This window comes from Scardinius erythrophthalmus (assembly GCF_964197995.2).
Source record: "Scardinius erythrophthalmus genome assembly, chromosome: 1".
NCBI lineage: Eukaryota > Metazoa > Chordata > Actinopteri > Cypriniformes > Leuciscidae > Scardinius > Scardinius erythrophthalmus.
Window position 1 is genome coordinate 68,464,906 of NC_138221.1, and position 19,171 is coordinate 68,484,076.

General features: G+C 39.1%; 1 protein-coding gene across 2 annotated transcripts in view; it reads left to right on the forward strand.

The window, feature by feature from the left end:
* LOC308688002 (protein NLRC3-like) overlaps positions 1-19,171 on the forward strand; it is an 83,596-nt gene that overhangs the window by 62,742 nt on the left and 1,683 nt on the right. The gene's annotated exons all lie outside the window — the stretch shown is intronic.

Consider the following 19,171-nt stretch of genomic DNA (forward strand, 5'->3'; position numbering starts at 1 on the left):
AAAGCACAGCATTAATGTACAGATGAGAAGTAAACAAAACAATTATATATTTGTATTATAAAAAATGTTTTGTTTTTTTTTAAGTTCTTAAACAAGAGCAGTTACGACAACTGTTTCTCCACAGCAATGTGCGTTCTGGTCCAACCAAGTCTAACAAGGAAACACTGGCAATATGCGAGAGATCTCTTGAGATTCTTTGTGCTACAGTGCAGAGAACTGTGGAGAAGCTTTCCTTGTGTGTGTGTGTGTGTGTGTGTGTGTGTGTGTTAGGGGTGCACGATATATCGAATCAATATCGTTATCGCGATATCACGTTGCCCGATATCATATCGAAAGTCTCGCGATATTTATGCGATATTTTGTTTATGATGCGTCCCGTCCGACATACACCGTTGCATTTCCCCATAGACAGCATTTCCCTCGACTGATTTCCTGGTTCTACTTCTCCATAAACATGAAATCAAGGAGAGGGTTTTCTTTTCATGCTACAGATTTCCAACAGTGGTCAGAAAGAACAGGAGTCGCTCCAAAGCTAATCGCCGTCACTCTCTCACTTCTCCCTTGCTCTACCACACACACACACACACACACACACACTTGACGCGCAGTCGCGCACACACCAGCGCGCAAGTATAAACATCAGGCCACCTGGCCACTTCATGCGTTATCACAGATCGGATAGCTATCTGATTTATCAAAACGATTCCTTTTACACCTGGTCACATAAATGTGTTTTTTTTGCAAAACGGATATAAATCCGATCTTCAATTCCCGCGCTATATGCAGATTTAATAGAGTTCACGTCACCGAACACAGTTATGAGCTGCATTTTATTGATCATCAACTAAATGTCAAAATCAAATACCGCAATAATAGAGAACGGCAACAGCCCTGATAAGATAATTTCGCTTCTTTACTTTTAATGAAGATAACTTGTGTGTAAAGCGTCTGCGACTTACTTTCACTTTTATTTGCGAATGCGATAGTTGCGCGTTTGGCTTGATGAATACCGGTAGATGCTCAGCTGCTCATGCGGTGATGCGTGTTGCAGACGTAGCGTCGTCATATCTGGCCATATCATGACATGTAGCGCGTTCTCACGCGTTTATTTTTTAGTGTTTTTGGAAGGAGTACATTTTACATGTGGTTTCAACAACCAGATGCATTTACACTTGTCCAGTTTCGTCTGGAATGCGGCCCAGATCTCCTCCTGATGTGGTTTCAGCGATCAGATTCAAATCCGTCTCGAATGCGCTCAATAAACCTTTGGTTGTAAGAAAACTTGTTTTATTTGTTATGAATCTATTTTGATTCGTTTTCCCACAACTTTTGTAGTTTTACATATGTTTAAAAATATCGAAATTAATATCGATATCGCAATATTCATTATCGATATCGCAATATCACTTTTTGTCAATATCGTGCACCCCTAGTGTGTGTGTGTGCACATTTAACTTTGTGTTTGTAGTATAGTGTTGCATCATCATTTCTGTGATTTTCATGACAAGTTATCGGTTTTATGGTCTAGTGGGGCATTATGGATCGAAACATCCAGAATGTGACTTTAACAACATACAGCCAGATATTGCATTTATTTATTTATTCATTTATTCAAACCTTGTTTAGGGCTGTCCAATAGCACATAACTGTGACAAGCCTTTTTACATTTCCTTGATTGGAATAATAGCAGGGTAAACTTAGTGGCATGGGAGGCCAGAGCAAATTAATTTACCATTTTATCTAATAGTGAAAGAACAAATCCACTATTGAATTCCACGATTTTTTCAATATAAAATAGAAATAGAGAAATGGATTAAGGCAGCCAGAATAGAGAAACGTCAAATTTACTGTCACTCCCTCGGCAGCGCTATTAGAAACACCAGTTACTGTTACTTTATTTATTTATTTATTTATTTATTTATTTATTTATTTAGTCATTTTATGTCAGGGCAGAATAACACAAGGTATATTAAATGTATACATTACATTTTTTTTAAAAATAAGAAAATATATAAAGTGTATAAAGTTCTATAGTTTTTAAATTCTCACTGAAAGAGGAGGCAGAGTGTGGGGAGTGAATTTCGAGGGGGGGGCGGCTTTCCAGTTGAAAGAAAAAAAAAATGGGTGTAAATTGTGTTTGGGTGGTTAATAATAATTATTATTATAATTATTTTTATTTATATAGCGCCTTTCCAACACCCAAGGTTGCTTTACAAAGATATGTAGTAAATGCAGTGGTTCTCAAACCGGGGTCGTGAGGTGACAGAAGGGGGTGCGGGAACAAAATGCTGAATTTTGCCTGTCACAGGGTAAGCCTGTGACTATGCACGGACTGAACACGCACACACACACGCACATTTCATACATACATCGGCGTCATGTTAACACGGTCTGTTTGCCGGCACTGACAATCATATGTACACGGACTTGTGTAAAATTTGATGTTATTGTATGTTTAAAGGTGTGTTGTGGTGTATTATGTCCTGTGTGTTAGTATTACCTGGTTTACGTGAGTTATATGGGGAATCAGTGTCTGTAACATCAGTGTATATAACATAATAGGATTGTTGTCTGATGTACAGAAATAAAACGCCTCACTATTATTATTTGGTTTATATGATTTATTCAGTACAGTGTTAAGAGTCATACAAATATACTTACCACATTTGACGAGTCATTTGCCAAACCTGTTCAGTTAAAAATCCGGTTTATTTATACTTGGTGTTCGCGCCATCTTGGTAACGCGTCCGTGTGTGTGACGTCACCGGGGGTTCCATCCGTCATAGCTTTACAAAAGAAATGTTTTATGAGTTATTTGTTTTATTATTTGTGTGTACATAATGTGTGTGTTATGTGTATATCTGCAGATATGAGTTGATGTATGTATTATTGTTATTATTATATGTATATGTGATTTATGTGAAATATAATTACCTTTTCAAATGGTATGTCCCGGACCATGGGAGGAGTTAGGCCTATAAAAAGGCTCCAGAAATTTAGTATGGAGATGGGAAGTGCTGTTTGTGTCGTGCGGCTGCACGTACAGGTCAGAGTATGTCTTGTTAATATAATTTATTTTTATTATGTGTCTGGTGCAGTTTGTATTTAATTTTTTTTTTTTTTGTGTGTGTTTTGTTTCCCAATTATTGAGTGACTCAAGTGTGGCAAATAAAAAAATGTATCCTTGAACCTGACCAACGGCTTCCTCTGTCACTTTGGGCCTCCATCCGCTACTGCTATCTTAACATTGCCGTTCCTTTAATACTATCTCACCTTAAAATGAGATTTAAACTGAGCATGCTTTTCTATCAGGTAAAATGCTGTAAATACATGACATCCGATCCGATCAAATTACCTCATCTTTTGCGGTCAAAACTTTCTGCGTTTAAGCAGCGTGTCGGCTATAATATGACAGGTCTCGTGCAGATCGCGCTATACTACCGTTCTCGACAATGTACATTACCTTTGTAAAAGTAGGTATTTAACACTTACTAGCATGAAGAACAAATATAGACACAGGCTGTGCATGGAGATCGATATAAGATTCAAACTCTCTTCGATACAAAGACATTCCCTGTGTGAGTTCCTGTGTTTAATGTTGATCACATTATATGAAGATCCACACGATTGCGAATGTGACATTGATTTTATACAACAGTTCAGCAAACGAAATATTAATGTTAAGTGATGTTCATTTTCAACACAGTTGTCAGTATTTTTTACAACAAAATAATAGCTCAACGAAAGCCACAGCAGAACTGCAGCACACAGCAGTGTGTGTGAACGAATCATTAGAGTCAATGATTCAATGTTAATTCATAAATACAGCCACTGGCTTCATTACTGAATGAATGACTCGATGACTCTCCACCTACTGTCGGTTTTAATTTATTATTTAAAAGCATCACTTCGTTTTTACCATCATTGCATATTTCTTTATTGAACATTTATTATGAGCATTTATTATTTAAAGCATTATTTATTTTATAAAGGTATTTGTAAAGGTAAAAATGCACTGGAAAAATCGATTTAAGGGGGCATATATTGTCCCTTACTGAAAAAGGTGTGAGTGAAGAGTGGGGGTGTGCAGAAGGATGTTAAAAGCCTCATGGGGTTCAACTCTAAAAAGTTTGAGAACCACTGGGACTGGGTTAAAGAATAGAACAAAATAAACATCAACATCAAAGCACAATACACACACCAAGGGCAGAAAGTAGGCCTAATATTCAGAGGTCACTAACAAAGTTAGGTTAAAGACACAAACCTTCTTGGCCTTCTTTGAAAGTGTACTTGGAATATGAATAGTATAAGTAGAAAAAAGTCCATACATTTTGCCATTCCCATGAATATCTATCTGTGCTTTTTTGCTGGTAATGTTTTTTTTCTAAGTAAATTCATGATTATTTATTAAAATCACATTATTTAGTTCCGTCCCTCAGTAGTCCCTCAACCCCGTTACACAAACAATTCTCCCCCATAAAACTAATGAACAGATCCTTATATGTGACATCAATAACAGGAATTAACATCATAGAAGTCTTCTGAACAACACTGTGTGTAGACACAGGCAAGTTACCACCCTCTTTTATAACTATAACTTATTTAGAGTTGTGATAATGTGGTCGTCAAGCTCAACGACTCAACCCTGTTACATCAAATAAAGATAGAATTCTATTACTTGTGAAAATTATCTTTGTTATTTCAAAAATATACATGAATTCTTAATACAATGAATGCCATGTACTCTCTTGTTGTTCACTACATGTAGAGCAGTGGCCATTTTCAAGCAAAAAATCACACCCCCGTCACACTCAACCCCGTTACTTTTTTGCCACGAAGCGCGCGTACATGCAAAAAAACACACAAAAACATGTTCGCACAGACACACAAACACATCAAAAAAGCACACAAGTAATATGTTTTATTTTGATGACCTATTTAGTCAGTTTATAATGTTCTAATGTATTTAAAGTTATTGTTGTTTTTCCTGCAGTCGGGTTAATAAAACTGAGTTGCAATTGCAATTTATATATGTTGTTTTTCTTGGTAACATAATGGAATACAGTGCTCATAGAAAATCTTTCAGTGAATTTGAGAAAAAAACAACGATGTATATGTTTAGCTGTATTTGTCTCTTCAACCCCGTTACCATCTTCAACCCTGTTAACCTTAGTCTCAACCCCGTCACACCTACATTTTTATTCATTTTTTTTTTTAAGTTCATGAATAAGTAATTTAATGTTTGTTGAACTTGGTCAGAAATGTTCAGAGCAATCATAAGAATACTGATTTTAGTTCAAATTCTGAAGTTAAGCCATATCTTTGATCAAAAATGATGAGGTTGATGTCACAAAAAGTGCCCATTTCAGGCTTTAGTATAGCATAAGTGTGAAATTATATGTAAATTTTACATTTACAATTACTGAATTAGTGTGAGGGACATATGATTAATAGGAAAATGTTGATTTCATTACAAATATATTTTATAATCATATTCAGAGAGCTCCGATAGTGTCCATAACGGGGTTGAAGACTAATAGTGCCCATATCTTAAAATAATTACCAATAATAATAGGGATTTGATTCCTGAGGTGGGAAAATATGATTTTCTGGAAGTTAAATATGTAATTAATGTTGTGGGATGTTCAGAAAAGTAATACATATAAGTAAAAAATCCAAAAATGTGTTTGTCCAAATCGTACCGGTTTCGTGGAATGACTCATATATATATATTGTGTGTGTGTGGACATTGTAACGATTACTATATTTTATCTACAATATAATAGCTGCATAAACGTAGCACATTATGATAAAAAACTTAAGAGGGATATTGATATTTATCAGTGGCATTCTGTAAAATTGTCTGCGCTATGTCGTCTTTTGTTATTGGCCAATGCCTGCAGACTGCAGCCAATGGAAATGCTTCTCTATCAGTGCGCGTCTTTCTCACTGCTCACAGAACTTCAGACCGCTTGAGGTACATAAATAATCTTGGATGATGAACTGTAATATTGTTCGAAAATCTGAATAGAAACCGTTACTTTAACAGATGTCATAACAGAAACTTTCGTATGGGTAAGCCGTATCAACGTATCTGAAATGATCCGGTCTAAAATAATTTAAAAAATGGCCATCTTAAAATTAACGGGTTGTTTTGTTCAAAAAGAGCTTTTCGGATTTCGAAATCTAATTTCCGTTACACGTATCGAGAGGAAAAAAACAAACAGTAACAGATCCAGAAACACACACTGTGGCCAATCCAGAAATACATGCGTGAGATGCACAAAACACACGCAAATGGCGACACATGCTGGTCAAAACTGTACATGTAATACAGGCCAATCATGTAATGATGATACCTTTTACAAACCAACTGCAAATGTGTTTAACAGTTACAAAGTGAAATCTATTAAACACATTGGACACATTACTATTTTTAATGATTTTGAAAAGTCTCTTATGCTCTTTAAGCCTGGATTTATTTGATCAAAAATACAGAAAAATAATATAGTGAAATATTATTAAAGGGGCAGTAAGTAAGAATTACTCCCATCTAGTGGTGAATTTGTATTTTGCAATCAAACTAATTTTGCTCTCCAGCGCCTCGCGTTTTCAAATGCGCGTTGCATCTACGGTAAGCGATATGTACCAAAAAGCTTTGACAGGATGTCTTCTAATAGCACCTCGTCGAGTTTTCCTTCTGGTGAACTGGTTTGTTATTTCAAACAAACTACAACTTGACACAACGAACAAACGAATGTTACAGTTTTGAACAAACAAAACTTACAACCTTGTTTATAGGACCATCTCTACTTTACTCAATAGCTGCTATTCATCAAAGAGCCTGTTTAACTTTTAACTATGTTCTTCTGTCTATATCAGTGTTTCCCAACCTTTTTTCAGTCAAGGCACCCTTTGAAATTTAAAAAAAAATGTGTGGCACCCTACACTAGTGTTGTCACAATACTACTTTGATACTATACTTTGAAATGTGCTGGTTTTGTTTTTGTTTTTTTTTTTGTTTTTTTTTGATGTGCACAAATAAATGACAGGTAGGCTACCATAAGATTTTCTTCTTCCTGTTCCTTTTTTTTTTCTTCGTTCATGCATGTTACAAATGAATGAATGAATTAAACATTTTTAATTTTATATAATATATAATTTTGTTATAATTGCACAAGATAGCTTGTTTTTACTACATTTTATGTAGCCTAATAATTTCACAGTAAATCTCCAAATTAATGTAGAAACATCATAAAGACAGTATATTTCAAATAATTGTTTAATGGCATCTTTTTATGAATGAAGTGTTATTTGATTCTGATGTCACTGCTGCACTGTCACATGTGGATCCCACAAGCGTCCCATTTTCTCACAACTCTTAACGTTCATTTAAGACTTTATTTAACTAATTTAAGACTGCTCTCATGAGGATACTCAAAGCGAAAGCGCGAAAGAGAAGTCGAGTCTGGCGCGCGTCGTGTCAGCATCACAGGACAGCGCATTCTCTTTTGTATTTTCTCGCTTGCATGGTTAGAAGCATTTGCATGAAGAAGAACGTGATTATATAATGTAACGCTAGCCAAAGGATGACAGAAAAAAATGCTGCTTTAATTGCGTTAAATATTTTTAACGTGTTAAATTGAAAAATATTAATCGCACGCGTTGCGTTGACAGCAGCACAACCGATGTGAATACGCGGCAAGACGGACGTTGTGACAATTCGTGTGTATTTGACTGTAAGCGCATCAATGAAAAATAGGCAGCTTTATGTGGACGCACTGGGAATGAGGCACGGGAATAAAATCACATGCAAGCGCAACCTCCGCAATTCAACGCCAAAAACTTATGATTTGCATTTGTATTATAAATTTGTGCGCATTATTTGTTGTTATTAGAGACTTCCGACGATCCGAGATTGATGGTAAAGATTTGTTTTTTTTTACACAGTTTCCCGCTGGGAAACGCTGGTCTATATAGGCTAATAAAAAAATAAAAAGCCTGTAATTAAGACCTTAACATTGACTTACCTGTCGAGAAGAAAGCAGGCAACTTCAGCGTCTCTTTTAAAAGCTTTCTCCTGCATTAGCTATCCCGACATTATAGCTAATAACCCTTGTTTTTGTAATCTCCGATCACGTTTCCTTTTACGGTCTTATTGTGGAGTTTTTCGACTAAGAGGACTCGTTATCCTTTGACTTAACCGTGCAGTGCAGCCTTTTAAACTTGCCGGGGCAGTGACAAAAGCGCCTCTCACTGCTCTGCTCCGTTTCTGCTGGTTTCAGTCACTTGACGCGGGCTCTGAACGAAAACGCGTTGTGGAAACGCGTTGGCCTAGTACTTTTTGTCCCTCTCTGCTATTATAGTTTTTCAAGATGGCGGAACTACATGGAAGCCTCCGTGGACCTACCCGTCCCATGTATATAAAGATAATAAATTCTTCGTTTACGAGGATAAGTCAGATCATTGGCAGAGGTATTTGGACACCATTGAGGACATATTTATGAATAAAAATATTGATTTTAGATAATAAAATACCTAAAAAGTTACTTATTGTCCCTTTAAAATTTAAAATAATGGTTTTCTATACTTTAAAATTCTGATTTATTATCAAATGTTAGAAATGGTGCTTAATATTTATTTAATAACCTGTGATACTTTTTTTCATGATTATTTGATTATTTAAAAGTTGTTTTAAAAAAGTCTTCACTATAACTTTTTATGTATTTAACACATCCTTGCTGAATATTCCTGTTTCTTTCTGTATTTTTGATCAAATAAATGCAGGCTTGTAGAGCATAATAAGAAACTTATTTCAAAAACATTAAAAATAGTAATGGGTCCAGACTTTTTACCGGTACTGTATGTACATATTAATCAAACTTCATCTAAGGTAATCTCTTTTTTGCTTTATGAAGATGTTTAATGTTGTTGTTGTTATTTTGCTGTTTTATTCAATTTTTTTATTCAAGTAGATGAACATACGTGCTTTTATCATTTTTCTCATAGCTGCAGTATGGGCAGGATTTTCCCCTCCCATTTAATCAATATTGAATATTGTCATATTATTAATATCAGTATCAGTATGATATTATGAGAGAGAGACGGGACAACGCAGCATGTTTATTTATATTTACGTTTTGTTTTTATCATTTGCAATAGCCGACCCCAGGGGGTTAAATGAAACAATAAATTATTTATATAATTTAGTTATATATATATACATTTTTTTTTTTTTTTTTTTTTTTTTTCAAAAGTGATTTTTGGGCTCAGTGAATTTTGCCCATTTCCACCACTGCATATAACGCTATAACTCAAACTAACGCGATTGTTGTAAAGGTGTTTAAACAACAAAACACATCCACCTGCACATATTTGACAATCGGAATACCAGATATGTCATGCTATAGCGAGTATTTGTGAATATTTTGAATAAAAACAAGGGAAAAAAGCAGATCATCAGTCATTCAGCGCTTTTGTGGTTGCGGTGTGTCACGTGACTAGCAATGACGCGTCACCATGGAAACAAGTGGTTCTCAACGGGGGTGTTGGAAGCAGAGACAATTATGGAAGCAAGAGTTCTGAAAGGGGCGTTCACGAGTTTAAATGTATAATGCAATTTTTTGTTCATTTACTTTTATTCATTTTAAGCAGTTAGTAATTTATTTGTAATAAACACTTCAAGTGGGCTATTTAAAAAGTGTTAGGGCTGTGTATGTTACATTATGTTGTAAAACATGCGCAGAGTGTGATGTCATATTGTGTGTGCACGCGCGTCTATGGTGCGCAGCGGCTCTACTCCTGACCGCAGTCCACCGTCAGCGCTGGAGGCTCTAGGCAGGGTTTCTGTGCTCATTTCTATTGCATTACGATTGAAAGCAGTGCCAATAATGTCAGAAATATGATGTGCAGTCGAGTTCGGGTGTGTGTGTATGCTGTTTAAATGAGTGTTCTCACCGATACGCTTGTTGTGAGTTTTGATGAGTTGTATCTTGACGACTTGATATTATTTCTTATTCAAAAGTGCCTTTTACAAACTTTTAAAAACTTTTACATGTTTAGGCATTAACTTTAACATTATTGTTAACTTGCAGTAAGACAGTGAGGAGAAAATGACAATTAGATGGATAATTTAAATATATCCTGCAATCACATGTTGGTAATGTATTCATCCCGCCGTCACATCTGAGCGGAAACATGCTTGGGTAGTTTCAAGATATAAAAATAATTAATAATACAATAATAACTGAATTGTTCATATGTGTTTATTCTTGTTGGAAGATTTTCTTTTTTTACTGATTATGAACACAAATTAATCACGACAAACCAAATTAATTGTAATTGTATTAATTATAGCATTGATGAAAGCAAGCTGATGCCAAGGTATTTTAGGCCTACAATTCTGACATAATTTTTCATGAAAAATCATAATTGTATTAATTTATTTTTCCTAAAGTAAGGTTAATGTAAGCAGCTTCTTGCAACACTCTCCTAAATGCGTAATTAAACCTAAGTGCAAGGGAGCTGGATATTGGATAGGGGGCGCTGGCCCAGAAAAGGCTGAGACCCACTGCTCTAAATAACGGCCGCCTTTGACAAAATAGTGAATAAGATTATTAATGTTTTGTCAATTTTGTTTGTTCTTTCTGCATGCAGTTTGCAAAGTGACAAAATGAAGCAAAGCACAACTAGTCCACACTTATCTATTTTATTTTAATTCGATGTTATCATAGGCAAAACACAATTGCATTATTATCATCATTTACTTTTGAACAAAGTCTTATTTCATGCAAAGTGATAATATAATTGCACTTTTATTTTCTCTATTTGAAAGTTTGTAATGCTGTTATTTGATGTTATGTTTTTAAAATGTGATGTTAATAAACTACATTTTATTAACCCTTCCCTACCTCCAAAGTGGAGAATACCAGAACACTGCTCTAAACTGTGTGTGTGTGTGTGTGTGTGTGTGTGAGAGAGAGAGAGAGAGAGAGAGAGAGAGAGAGAGAGAGAGAGAGAGAGAGAGATGTTGAATTTTGTATGATTGTGAGATTGTATTCTTGAGATAGATGTACATTTACATTTACTTTTAAACACACTTACAGATGTAATTAAACTAACATTAGGACACAAATATGCGAGTGCTCTGAGTCTGAAGCGGGTCACACACCGGACGCGCAGCTCAGCGCCGCGCAGCGCCACGTTTAGGACAACTCTCACCTGAAAATCCGTTAGCATCAGCAATTTTCTGATTTCTGTATTAAATTTGAAACTAAATGTATATTGCAGCACGGGGTTAAGTCCATATATACATTAACTACGATTTGAGACACATAAATGTAAATTTAATATAAAACTATGTAAATGGCGCTCTGTGGCGCGGCAGGATTTTGAACACGGTCCTGAGCCGTTGCTGGGCGCCGCGGACAGTAGAGAATAATAGAGAATAATGTGTTCGAATTTAAAAGACGTGGCGCTGCGCGTCCGGTGTGCGACCAAGCGTGCCGCACAAGCCCTGAAAAGTGAAGCCAAAACGTCTCGATCGCCCCCCGGTGACTGGTCCTAGTATAGGTCATAAGCCCCGCCTCCCCGTGTTAGTCAACGGGACGTGAGACCAACTAAACAATTAAATTACACTTCAAATATATTTTTTCCAAAGGTGGTTTCTTTCATTTGCTGTTGTTTTTATCACGCTGATTTAAGTTCAAGTGTCTGTTTCAAAAATCAGTTGGTTTTTAGTTAGTTACGTGATGCGGTGGTGTAACGTCATGATTGACAGCTGTGATTGACAGGTTCTCCGAGCAAAGTAGTCACTGAAGCACCACGGACATTTTTTTCGGGATCTTCGGAGGACTGAGGAGATTGTATTTACGTTATTTTAACAAGCCTCTTGTCATACTGCAATCAATTTTCAAAAAAGTGTGCAGAATGCACTCTCCCTGCGAGAGTGAGGGCGGAGCGTTGATTTCGCGGCTTTACTTCCTGCTCACGACTGCGCAGGTCTGGTCCCGAGATCGCTACTGCGCAGACTCAAGTTCCAATATGTCAGCGCCATATCGGGACACTGGCGGCTTCAGTTCTCATCAATGGAAGAGAGCGAAGGGGCGTCGTCCATCTTTTTTTACAGTCTATGTGTGCGACCCGCTTAAAGGGGGTCGCACACCGGACGCGCAGCTCAGCGCAGCGCCACGTCTTTTAAATTCGAACACATTATTCTCTATGAGAGTATATTGTCATTTTTTATATAGAATAGAAAAGAAAGGAAAGTGTTAGTATTGTAATGTGTTTCGTATTTTGGGGATGTTGTCTTGGTAACTGATTAATGAGACTGATTGAGAAATGAGAAACACCGGGGCGGGAGCTGTGTATTGGGAGACTGGGAGTGGAAGAAGGTTTATATGGAGCGAAAAAGATAGTGCAGGGGCTCGGTTTCCAACACGGTGTACAACAGGGGTGCGTTTCCCGAAAGCATCGTTGGCCAACTATGGTCGCAAGTTCATCGCAATGTCCATTGAACTCTATTGGTAACGACGGAACTTGCGACCATAGTTGGCTAACGATGCTTTCGGGAAACGCACCCCAGGACGGCGGTACTCACCTTTTGTTTGGGAGGGGGGTGTCGTTCGCGGTCGGTTAGGGCCGCCGGCGATGAAGATAGACAGAGAGCGGGTGCGGGGAAAGATTATATAGATGGGAGGTTAGGAGTGCCGTCGTCGCTACTGTGCTGATCCTGAATGCTGATACAATTGAATCACACGAGCCCGGCTGGACTTCGCCCTTTTAAAACGGACCTACGGTGGGGTTTCCCCATTTATGAATGACTCCCCGATGTCGACGTGAGTGCTGACGTGACGAAACACCGCGGTGATACTGCTCATACTTTCCCATTTGTGAATGACTCCCCGATGTCAACGTGAGTGCTGACGTGAAGATACACCGCAGCGCTACTGTTCATAGGCCTATTTCTCCGTTTATGAATGACTCCTCGAGGTCAACGTGAGTGTTGAGGTGACCCCCCCCCCCCCCCCCCCGTAATTGGGAGGGGCAGCACGTCGCTGTGGGCGAGTTAAGTGATGTTTTTTTGTTTTTATAGCTGCTGTATTTATTAAATTGATGTATTGAATAAAGTTGTGCTTTATAGTGATAGAGGGGGGTAGTAAGAGTGGGTTGGACTAAAACTAAGAAGGGTTAGGGAACAGCTGTGAGTACCCATTTGGTTGCACTAGCATGAAGTTGAAGTTTTAAATGAATTTGAAGTGCCACTGTAATTCTGGGTGTTGTCACCATGCAATGAAGTGAGTGAATGCACGTCTGTGTAGTTCTACGGCTTTCTAGGTTGAGTTGAGCCTGTCCTTCTGGTCCCCTCTGTTAATAAAACTGCTAATTTTGATTGAAGTTGGTGGTGTGTTGTCTTCTCTTGCCAGACCATACTGGCTAAAAAAATTAAAGGTGGTGGCAGCAGCTTATTAGAAAGAGCCAATATTACAGTATTTATGGATCAAGTGTTGCTGAAAAACATGCGTCTTCAGTGGTTTCTGGAAGATGTGTAGGACAGCAGCTCGGGTGGAGATATCAGTTATTTCCCCAGCGGGAACAGTCCAGGTGAAGGTGTGTGTGTGTGTGTGTGAGAGAGAGAGAGAGAGTGTGTGTTATTTCCCCAGTGGTAACAGTCCAGGTGAAGGTGTGTGTGTGTGTGTGTGTGTGTGTGAGAGAGAGAGAGAGAGTGTGTGTTATTTCCCCAGTGGTAACAGTCCAGGTGAAGGTGTGTGTGTGTGTGTGTGTGTGTGTGTGTGTGTGTGTGTGTGTGTGTGTGTGTGTGTGTGTGTGTGTGTGTGTGTGTGTGTGTGTGTGTGTGTGTGTGTGTGTGTGTGTGTGTGTGTGAGATTTTGTGTCTCCGAGATGATGTTCACTCACATAACTCAAGCTTCTGAAGAGAGAGAGAGTTTGTGTGTGTGTGTGTGTGTGTGAGAGAGAGAGAGAGAGAGAGAGAGAGAGTGAAGTGAGAGAGAGAGAGAATGAGGGAAATACATGCGTGAGATGCACAAAACACACACATCAAACACATGCTGAAAATTTTGTGACAATATGTTAGCTTAAGTACTGATCAAAAATGATCATTATTTCTTAACGACTTTTTATTTTATTTTATTTTATTTTTTATTTTATTTTTATTTAACATGTAAATTGACCAACTCACTATACTTCTATATATCCTCTATATTACCGTTATAATTGATTAATCTATATTTTAAAACTTGATTGGGTCATGAATTTCATAAATTTTTCTGGTGAATCCAATATTTGTCAATGTCATCGTTTAAAATAACATGCTATAACATTCAGGGGATGTTCTCTTCTGCTTTTGGAGAGAAAATTACTAACCCTGATCTTGTTAATATTGTATATAGTTCAGATATAATCATATTACTTGAGACAAGGTGTCGTTTAGACTCCAAAATCTGCACTCCTCCAAACTACTACAGAGAGCTACGAATCCCTTCAATCAAACAGCCTAACATTAAAAACAGAAGAGATTCAGGGGGAATCATAGTTTTGTTCAAAGATCGTCTGTGGCATTATATTCAGCCTGTGAAAAAAGGGAAAACACATATTTGGTTAAAACTTAAGAAAGAGCTGTTGTGTTTAGATGAGGACATGTACCTCTGTGCCACATATATCCCCCCATACGAGTCTCCTTATTATAATGAAGACATCTTCTCAACCCTACAGTCAGAGATTGTTTACTTTCAATCTCTAGGATCGGTTCTGTTAATGGGGGATCTGAACGCTAGAACAGGGAAGGAAGCGGATTACATTACCTCAGATGGAGACAAATATATTAACAATTCACATATATATAAGCAGAAACACTTTACAAAGGCACGTCAGAATTATGACAACACCATAAACAGGCACGGAAAACAAGTCCTGCAGCTCTGCAAAAGCCTGGGTCTGTACATAGCTAACGGCAGAACTAAGGGAGATTCTCTGGGTCGCTTCACCTACTGCTCATATCTCGGCAGCAGCGCAAGTAGATTACGCCATCACTGATATAGACAACAATAACAGCAACTATTTCACAGTGATGCCACAGCTGCCGTTATCAGACCACAGTCACACAGTCCTCAGCCTGAACAGATCCGGGAATCTCCGGCCTTGTCCAGATCAGAAGGCTAAACTGCACCCCCTCCCTGCCAGATTTATGTGGAGTAAAGACAGTCCTGCCCAGTATGAAGCCCAGCTCCACAGCACTCGTGTTCAGAACATGATAGACTCATTCCTGTCTACTTCATTTAGTGAAGAGAAGAAAATGATCAATTTAGCAACTCATCAATTAAATGAAATATTTTCTACAGTGGTCAGAAAAGCCCTGAGAAAAAAAACAAAATATAGATGTAAGAAAGAAATTGCTATTAAAGATGATTGGTTTGATAAGGAATGCCAAAAATTAAGAAAAGATTTATGGTCATTATCAAATATAAAACACAGAGACCCTGCAAACCAACAAACACAAGACAAATATCAGCAAACCCTCAAAACATACAAGTCACTTCTAATACAGAAAAAAGCTGATCACATGAAAGCAAAGCTTAATAAGATTGAGGAGGCAGTCGATCAGAACTATTTTTGGGAATTATGGAATAATTTAGATAAATCAAAAGAACCCAAACACATTCCCATCTATGACCCAAACATCTGGACAGAACATTTTGGAAAACTCTACTCACAAAACGAACCAACCCTCACCCAAAAACATCTGACCTCCCAACTCTACACCCTGGAACACACTGTAAAAGACCAGCTCAACCAGTTAGACCAGCCCATATTATTACACGAACTGACAGACAAGATCAAATCCCTAAAAAATAAAAAATCCTGTGGTGTGGATTTAATATCTAATGAGATGCTGAAACACAGCAGCCCCAAACTGAAAGAGGCAATTCTAAAGTTATTCAATCTTTCATTAAAATCAGGACACTTTCCTGAGATCTGGAAAGAAAATTTGATTACACCAATTCATAAACAAGGTGAGAAGTACGACCCAAATAACTACAGGGGCATCACAGTGAGCAGCAACCTGGGCAAACTCTTCTGCTCCATCATCAACGACAGACTAGTCCAGTTCATTCAAGAACACAAGATCCTCAACAGCTGTCAGATTGGGTTTATGCCTAAACAGAGAACATCAAATCACATCTACACACTCCACACACTCATACAAAAACACGTCCAACAAACAAAACAAGGGAAAATATTCGGCTGCTTCATTGATTTTAAAAAAGCCTTCGATTCGGTTTGGCATAATGGACTTTTCCTAAAACTAATTCAAAGTGGAATAGGAGGAAGGACATATGACATCATAAAGGACATTTACAATGGGAACAAATGCGGCGTCAAGATTAACGACAAACGCACTGATTATTTCAGTCAAACTAAAGGAGTCCGTCAAGGCTGCAGCCTCAGCCCGACTCTATTTAATATCTATATTAATGAACTGGCATCATCACTTGAGAAGTCCTCTTGTCCTGGCCTGACCCTCGAGGACAGAGAGATCAAAAGCCTCCTGTACGCGGACGATCTCCTGCTGCTGTCTCCTCATGAAGAGGGTCTGCACCAAAGCCTCTCGCTTCTGGAGGAGTTCAGCAGCAACTGGGCCTTACCCATAAACATGGACAAGTCCAAAATCATGATCTTCCAGAAGAAACCTCGCCTTACTGACAACAAATACACATTTACACTTGGGGGAACAATTCTTAATCATGTCACCTGTTATAATTATTTGGGTCTGACAATCTCAGCTTCTGGAAAGTTTGACACTGCAATGAAAGACCTGACTGATAAAGCACGTAGGGCTTATTATAGTATAAGAAAACCCCTGTTCAAATTTAACCGACCCATTAAACTGTGGCTGAAAATCTTTAACAGCATCATCAAACCCATCCTCCTATACGGCTGTGAAATCTGGGGCCCCAAATTTAAACTAAATTACGATTCCTGGGACAAAACCCCTGTGGAAACTTTCCACCTCGAGTTCTGCAAGAACATCTGGGAACTCACAGAAACGCTCCGAGTCTGGGTTGCCGGGCAGAATTAGGCAGATTCCCTCTCCTATCTGAGATCCAGAAGAGAGCCGCAAAGTTCTGGTTCCATCTATCAGACGCGCAGACAGAGAGTTACCATCACTGCGCTCTCAGACACAGGGCAGGACACCCCGAGAGCGACCCCATGACACATTTAGTGGAAAAACACAAACTTAATCCAAAAATTCAGTTCAGACACGCAAAAGTAAAAGAAATAGGGAACATAACCAAAGAAGAATACATACAAGATTGGCAGATAAAGGTCACACAAGTAAATAAATTAAAATACTTCCACAAAATAAAGTCTGATTATAAATTGGCCCCATACCTGACCGATATCAGTAATTATGGTCAGAGAAAGCTCCTGACGAGGTATCGCATTAGTGACCACAGTCTGTGTGTGGAGACGGGCCGGCACAAGCCGAGCTGGAGAGCCAGAGAGCTCAGACTGTGTTCACACTGCACTGATGGAGTCGTAGAGGACGAGCTGCACTGAGACAGACAGAGAGAGAGAGAGAGAGAGAGAGAGAGAGAGAGAGAGAGCTCAGACTGTGTTCACACTGCACTGATGGAGTCGTAGAGGACGAGCTGCACTGAGACAGACAGAGAGAGAGAGAGAGAGAGAGAGAGCCAGAGAGCTCAGACTGTGTTCACACTGCACTGATGGAGTCGTAGAGGACGAGCTGCACTGAGACAGACAGAGAGAGAGAGAGAGAGAGAGAGAGAGAGAGAGAGCTCAGACTGTGTTCACACTGCACTGATGGAGTCGTGGAGGACGAGCTGCACTGAGACAGAGAGAGAGAGAGAGAGAGAGAGAGAGAGAGAGAGAGAGAGAGAGAGAGAGCTCAGACTGTGTTCACACAGCACTGATGGAGTCGTGGAGGACGAGCTGCACTGAGACAGACAGAGAGAGAGAGAGAGAGAGAGAGCGAGAGAGAGAGAGAGAGAGAGAGAGAGAGCTCAGACTGTGTTCACACAGCACTGATGGAGTCGTAGAGGACGAGCTGCACTGAGACAGACAGAGAGAGAGAGAGAGAGAGAGAGAGAGAGCTCAGACTGTGTTCACACAGCACTGATGGAGTCGTAGAGGACGAGCTGCACTGAGACTGACAGAGAGAGAGAGAGAGAGAGAGAGAGAGAGAGAGAGAGAGAGAGCTCAGACTGTGTTCACACTGCACTGATGGAGTCGTAGAGGACGAGCTGCACTGAGACAGACAGAGAGAGAGAGAGAGAGAGAGAGAGAGAGAGAGCTCAGACTGTGTTCACACTGCACTGATGGAGTCGTAGAGGACGAGCTGCACTGAGACTGACAGAGAGAGAGAGAGAGAGAGAGAGAGAGAGAGAGAGAGAGAGCTCAGACTGTGTTCACACTGCACTGATGGAGTCGTAGAGGACGAGCTGCACTGAGACAGACAGACAGAGAGAGAGAGAGAGAGAGAGAGAGAGAGAGAGAGAGAGAGAGAGCTCAGACTGTGTTCACACTGCACTGATGGAGTCGTAGAGGACGAGCTGCACTGAGACAGACAGAGAGAGAGAGAGAGAGAGAGAGAGAGAGAGAGAGAGAGCTCAGACTGTGTTCACACTGCACTGATGGAGTCGTAGAGGACGAGCTGCACTGAGACTGACAGAGAGAGAGAGAGAGAGAGAGAGAGAGAGAGAGAGAGAGAGCTCAGACTGTGTTCACACTGCACTGATGGAGTCGTAGAGGACGAGCTGCACTGAGACAGACAGACAGAGAGAGAGAGAGAGAGAGAGAGAGAGAGAGAGAGAGAGAGAGAGAGAGAGAGCTCAGACTGTGTTCACACTGCACTGATGGAGTCGTAGAGGACGAGCTGCACTGAGACAGACAGAGAGAGAGAGAGAGAGAGAGAGAGAGAGAGAGAGAGAGAGAGAGAGAGTTTTAATTAGTTTATTTTCCTTAAAAAGAATCTTATTTATTAATATTGAATATGTTACCTCTGGGGTCCTTCGTTTAACAGTCACACTCTGGACCTTCGGGTCCAAATGGACCCGGAGGGCAGGATTAATATATATATATAAAAAATCTTTTTTTTTTTTTTTTACTTGTTTTTTATAATATTTTTTCTTTT